Source organism: Triticum dicoccoides, chromosome 3B (genome assembly GCF_002162155.2).
Source record: "Triticum dicoccoides isolate Atlit2015 ecotype Zavitan chromosome 3B, WEW_v2.0, whole genome shotgun sequence".
In the NCBI taxonomy this organism is placed as follows: domain Eukaryota; kingdom Viridiplantae; phylum Streptophyta; class Magnoliopsida; order Poales; family Poaceae; genus Triticum; species Triticum dicoccoides.
Genome location: NC_041385.1, coordinates 108,073,621 through 108,080,609, shown reverse-complemented (window position 1 = coordinate 108,080,609; position 6,989 = coordinate 108,073,621).

Below are 6,989 nucleotides of genomic sequence, written 5' to 3'. Positions count from 1 at the left end.
CGGGTTTTATCGGTAACGTACCGGGACCACCGGGAGGGTCCCGGGGGTCCACCAAGTGGGGCCACCATCCCCGGGGGGCAGCATGGGCCAAGTGTGGGAGGGGGCCAGCCCCAGGTGGGCTGGTGCACCCCCCCACAAGGGCCCAAGGCGCCTAGGGTTTGGGGAGGGGGCGCACCCACCTAACTTGGGGGGCAAGTTTCCCTCTCCTCCCCTTGGCCGCCCCCCAGATGGGATCTTGGGCTGGCCGCCGCCCCTAGGGTGGAACCCTAGGTGGGGGCGCAGCCCCCCCCCCTCTCACCCTATATATAGTGTAGGCAAAGGGGCAGCCCAACACACGAAGTTCTTCTCCTGCTGGCGCAGCCCTACCTCTCTTTCTCCTCATATCTCACGGTGCTTGGTGAAGCCCTACAGGATTGCCACGCTCCTCCACTACCACCACGCCGTTATGCTGCTGCTGGACGGAGTCTTCCTCAACCTCTCCCTCTCTCCTTCCTGGATCAAGGCATGGGAGACGTTACCGGGCTGCACGTGTGTTGAACACGGAGGTGCTGTCCGTTCGGCACTAGGATCTCTGGTGATTTGGATCACGACGAGTACGACTCCTTCAACCCGTTCTCTTGAACGCTTCCGCTTAGCGATCTACAAGGGTATGTAGATGCACTCTCCTTCCCCTCGTTGCTAGTCTCTCCATAGATAGATCTTGGTGACTCGTAGGAAAATTTTGAATTTCTGCTATGTTCCCCAACAGTCGTATCAGAGCTAGGTCTATTGCGTAGATTCTTTGCACGGGTAGAACACAAAGTAGTTGTGGGCGTTGATTTTGTTCAATATGCTTACTGTTACTAGTCCAATCTTGTTTCGACAGTATTGTGGGATGAAGCGGCCCGGACCGACCTTACACGTATACTTACGTGAGACAGGTTCCACCGACTGACATGCACTTGGTGCATAAGGTGGCTAGCGGGTGTCAGTCTCTCCCACTTTAGTGGGAACGGATTCGATGAAAAGGGTCCTTATGAAGGGTAAATAGAAACGTTCTTGCATAGGTAAGAAACGTTCTTGCGTAGGTAAGAAACGTTCTTGCTAGAAACCCATAGCAGCCACGTAAAACATGCAAACAACAATTAGAGGATGTCTAACTTGTTTTTGCAGGGTATGCTATGTGATGTGATATGGCCAAGAAGAATGTGATGAATGATATGTGATGTATGAGATTGATCATGTTCTTGTAATAGGAATCACGACTTGCATGTCGATGAGTATGATAACCGGCAGGAGCCATAGGAGTTGTCTTAATTTATTGTATGGCATGCGTGTCATTGAACAAACGCCATGTAATTACTTTACTTTATTGCTAACCGGTAGCCATAGTAGTAGAAGTAATAAGTTGGCAAGACAACTTCATGGAGACACGATGATGGAGATCATGATGATGGAGGTCATGGTGTCATGCCGGTGACGATGATGATCATGGAGCCCCGAAGATGGAGATCAAATGGAGCAAAATGATATTGGCCATATCATGTCACTATTTGATTGCATGTGATGTTTATCATGTTTATACATCTTATTTGCTTAGAACGACGGTAGTAAATAAGATGATCCCTCATTAAAATTTCAAGAAAGTGTTCCCCCTAACTGTGCACAGTTGCGAAAGTTCGTCGTTTCGAAGCACCACGTGATGAGCGGGTGTGATAGATTCTAACGTTCACATACAACGGGTGTAAGCCAGATTTACACATGCGAAACACTTAGGTTAACTTGACGAGCCTAGCATGTACAGAAATGGCCTCGGAACACAACAGACCGAAAGGTCAAGTATGAGTCGTATGGTGGAAACGATCAACATGAAGATGTTCACCGATGATGACTAGTCCGTCTCACGTGATGATCGGACACGGCCTAGTTGACTCGGATCATGTAATCACTTAGATAACTAGAGGGATGTCTATCTGAGAGGGAGTTCATAAGATGAACTTAATTATCCTGAAAATAATCACAAACCCTTTGCAAATTATGTCATAGCTCGCGCTTTAGTTCTACTGTTTTAGATATGTTCCTAGAGAAAATATAGTTGATAGTTGACAGTAGCGATTATGCGGACAGTAGATAGCATATGTCCTTAATGTACCGCTCAGTGTGCTGACCCCAAACGTCGTCTTTGGATGTTGCGAACATCGGACATACACGTTTTGATAACTACGTGATAGTTCAGTTAAGCAGTTTAGAGTTGAGGCACCAAAGATGTTTTCCAAACGTCGCAGAACATATGAGATGTTTCGAGGGCTGAAATTGGGATTTTCAGGCTCGTGCCCACGTCAAGAGGTATAAGACCTCCGACGATTTTCTTAGCCTGCAAATTAAGGGAGAAAAGCTCAATCGTTGAGCTTGTGCTCAGATTGTATGAGTGCAACAATCACTTGAATCGAGTGGGAGTTGATCTTCCAAATGAGATAGTGATGTTTCTCCAAAGTCATTGCCACCAAGCTGCTAGAGCTTCGTGATGAACTATAACATATCAGGGATAGATATGATGATCCTTGAGGTATTCACGATGTTTGACACCGCGAAAGTAGAAATCAAGAAGGAGCATCAATTGTTGATGGTTGGTGAAACCACTAGTTTCAAGAAGGGCAAGGGCAAGAAGGGATACTTCATGAAACGGCAAATCAGCTGCCGCACTAGTGAAGAAACCCAAGGTTGAACCCAAACCCGAGACTAAGTGCTTCTGTAATAAGGGGAACAACCACTGGAGCAGAATTACCCTAGATACTTGGTAGATGAGAAGGCTGGCAAGGTCGATAGAAGTATATTGGATATACATTATGTTAATGTGTACTTTACTAGTACTCCTAGTAGCACCAGGGTATTAAGATACCGGTTCGGTTGCTAAGTGTTAGTAACTCGAAATAAAAGAGCTAAGGAATAAACGGAGACTAGCTAAAGGTGAGTTGGCGATATGTGTTGGAAGTGTTTCCAAGGTTGATGTGATCAAGCATCGCACGCTCCCTCTACCATCGAGATTGGTGTTCAACCTAAATAATTGTTATTTGGTGTTTGTGTTGAGCATAGACATGATTGGTTATGTCTATCGCAATACGGTTATTCATTTAAGGAGAATAATGGTTACTCTATTTATTTGAATAAATACCTTCAATGGTCTTGCACCTAAAAGAATGGTTTATTGAATCTCGATCGTAGTGATACACATTTTCATGCCAAAAGATATAAGATAGTAATGATAGTACCACTTACTTGTGGCACTGCCATGTAAGTCATATTGGTATAAAACGCATGAAGAAGCTCCATGCTGATGGGTCTTTGGACTCACTCGTTTTGAAAAGTTTCAGACATGCGAACCATGTCTATTGGTGTATACGCATGAAGAAACTCCATGCAGATGGATCGTTTGGACTCACTTGATTTTGAATCACTTGAGATATGCAAATCATACCACATGGGCAAGATGACTGAAAAGCCTCGGTTTCAGTAAGATGGAACAAGATAGCAACTTGTTGGAAGTAACACATTTTGATGTGTCCAGTCCAATGAGTGTTGAGGCATGTAGTGAATATCGTTATGTTCTGACTTCACAGATGATTCGAGTAGATGTTGAGTATATTTACTTGATGAAACACAAGTCTGAATTATTGAATGGTTCAAGTACTTTCAGAGTGAGGTTAAAGATCATCGTGACAAGAGGATAAAATGTCTATGATATGATCATAGAGATGTGTATCTGAGTTACGACCACGCAATTAAGACATTTTGGAAATTGTTTCACAATTAATACCGCCTGGAACACCATAGTGTGATGGTGTGTCCGAACATCATAGTTGCACCCTATTGGATATGGTGTGTACCATGATGTCTCTTATCGAATTACCACTATCGTTCATGGGTTAGGCATTAGAGACAACCGCACTCACTTTAATAGGGCACCACGTAATTCTGTTGAGACGACACCATTTGAACTATGGTTTGGAGAAACCTAAGTTGTCCTTTCTTAAAAGTTTGGGGTTGCAGCGCTTATGTGAAAAGTTTCAGGTTGATGAGCTCGAACCCAAAGCGGATAAAAATGCATCTTCATAGGACACCCAAAACAGTTGGGTATACCTCCTATCTCAGATCCGGAAGCAAAAGTAATTGTTTCTAGAAACGGGTCCTTTCTCGAGGAAAAGTTTCTCTCGAAAGAATTGAGTGGGAGGATGGTGGAGACTTGATGAGGTTATTGAACCATCACTTCAACCAGTGTGTAGCAGGGCACAGGAAGTTGTTCATGTGGCACCTACATCACTTGAAGCGGAAGCTGATGATAGTGATCATGATGCTTCGGATCAAGTCACTACCAAACCTCGTAGGTCCACAAGGACGCGTACTACTTCAGAGTGGTACGCAATCCTGTCTTAGAGGTCATGTTGCTAGACAACAATGAACCTACGAGCTATGAGAAGCGATGGTGGGCCCGGATTCCGACGAATGGCTTGAGGCCATAAAATCTGAGAGAGGATCCATGACTTTGGAAGAAATACTTGATGGTAGTAAGGTCGTTGGGTAAAGATGGATTTTAAAAGGAAGACAGACAATGATGGTAAGTATGACCTTTAAGAAAGCTCGACTTGTCGTTAAAGATGTTTTCCGACAAGTTCAAGGAGTTGACTACGGTGAGGCTTTCTCACTCGTAGCGATGCTAAGATTCTGTTGGAATGGGATTAGCAGTTACTGCATTAGTTATGAAATCTTGCATATAGGATGTCAAAACATTGTTTCCTTGACAGTTTTCTTGAGGAAAGGTTGTATGTGATACAACCAGAAGGTTTTTGACAATCCTGAAAGATGCTAACAAGTATGCAAAGCTCCAGCAATCCTTCTAAGGACTAGAGTAAGCATCTCAGAGTTGGAATGTATGCTTTGATGAGACGATCAAAGATTTTGGGTCTATACAAAGTTTATGAGAAACTTGTATTTCCAAAGAAGTGAGTGGGAGCACTACAGAATTTCTGATGAGTATATGTTGTTGACATATTGTTGATCAGAAATGATGTAGAATTTCTGGAAAGCATGTAGGGTTATTTGCAAAGTGTTTTTCAATAGAAAACCTGGATTAAGCTACTTGAACATTGAGCATCAAGATCTATGAGGATAGATCAAAAACCGCTCAATGGTACTTTCAAATGAGCACATACCTTGACATGATCTTGAAGGTGTTCAAGATGGATCAGTCAAAGAAGGAGTTCTTGCCTGAGTTGTAAGGTATGAAGTTAAGAGTTAAAGCTCGACCATGGCGGAAGAGAGAGAAAGGATGAAGGTCGTCCCCTATGCTTCAGACGTAGGCTCTATAGTATGATATGCTGTGTACCGCACCGGAAGTGTGCCTTGCCATGAGTCAGTCAAGGGATACAAGAATGATCCAGGAATGATCATTGGACAGCGGTCAAAATTATCCTTAGAGGAATAAGGAAATGTTTCTTGATTATGGAGGTGATAAAGAGTTCGGCGTAAAGGGTTACGTCGATGCAAGCTTTAACACCTATCCGAATGACTCTGAGTAGCAAACCGGATACGTATAGTGGAGCAACCATTTGGAATAGCTCCAAGTGGAGCATGGAAGCAGCATTTACAATATGACATAAAGATTTGCGAAATACATACGGATCTGAATGTTGCAGACCCGTTGACTAAAACCTCTCTCACAAGCAAAACATGATCAAACCCCAGAACTCATTGAGTCTTAATCACATGGTGATGTGAACTAGTTTAGTGACACTAGTAAACTCTTTGGATGTTGGTCACATGGCGATGTGACCTAATAGTGTTAACCACATGGCGATGTGAACTAGATTATTGACTCTAGTTCAAGTGGGAGACTGTTGGAAATATGCCCTAGAGGCAAGAATAAATTAGTTATTATTATATTTCCTTGTTCATGATAATCGTTTATTATCAATGCTATAATTGTATTGAAAGGAAACTCAGATACATGTGTGGGTACATAGACAACACCACGTCCCTAGTAAGCCTCTAGTTGACTAGCTCGTTGATTAATAGATGGTTACGGTTTCCTGACCATGGACATTGGATGCCGTTGATAACGGGATCACATCATTAGGAGAATGATGTGATGGACAAGACCCAATCCTAAGCCTAGCACAAAGATCGTAGTTCGTATGCTAAAGCTTTTCTAAATGTCAAGTATCATTTCCTTAGACCATGAGATTGTGCAACTCCCGGATACCGTAGGAATGCTTTGGGTGCACCAAACGTCACAATGTAACTAGGTGGCTATAAAGGTGCACTACAGGTGTCTCCGAAAGTGTCTGTTGGGTTGGCACGAATCGAGACTAGGATTTGTCACTCCGTGTAAACGGAGAGGTATCTCTGAGCCCACTCAGTAGGACATCATCATAATGTGCACAATGTGACCAAGGGGTTGATCACAGGATGATGTGTTACGGAACGAGTAAAGAGACTTGCCGGTAACGAGATTGAACAAGGTATTGGCATACCGACGATCGAATCTCAGGCAAGTACAATACTGCTAGACAAAGGGAATTGTATACGGGATTGATCGAATCCTCGACATCGTGGTTCATCCAATGAGATCATCGTGGAACATGTGGGAGCCAACATGGGTATCCAGATCCCGCTGTTGGTTATTGACCGGAGAACGTCTCGGTCATGTCTGCATGGTTCCTGAACGCGTAGGGTCTACACACTTAAGGTTCGATGACGCTAGGGTTATAAAGGAAGTTTGTATGTGGTTACCGAATGTTGTTCGGAGTCCCGGATGAGATCGCGGACATCACGAGGAGTTCCGAAATGGTCCGGAGGTAAAGATTTATATATGGGAAGTCCTGTTTTGGTCACCGGAAAAGTTTTGGGTTTTATCGGTAACGTACCGGGACCACCGAGAGGGTCCCGGGGGTCCATCAAGTGGGGCCACCATCCCCGGAGCGCAGCATGTGCCAAGTGTGGGAGGGGGCCAGCCC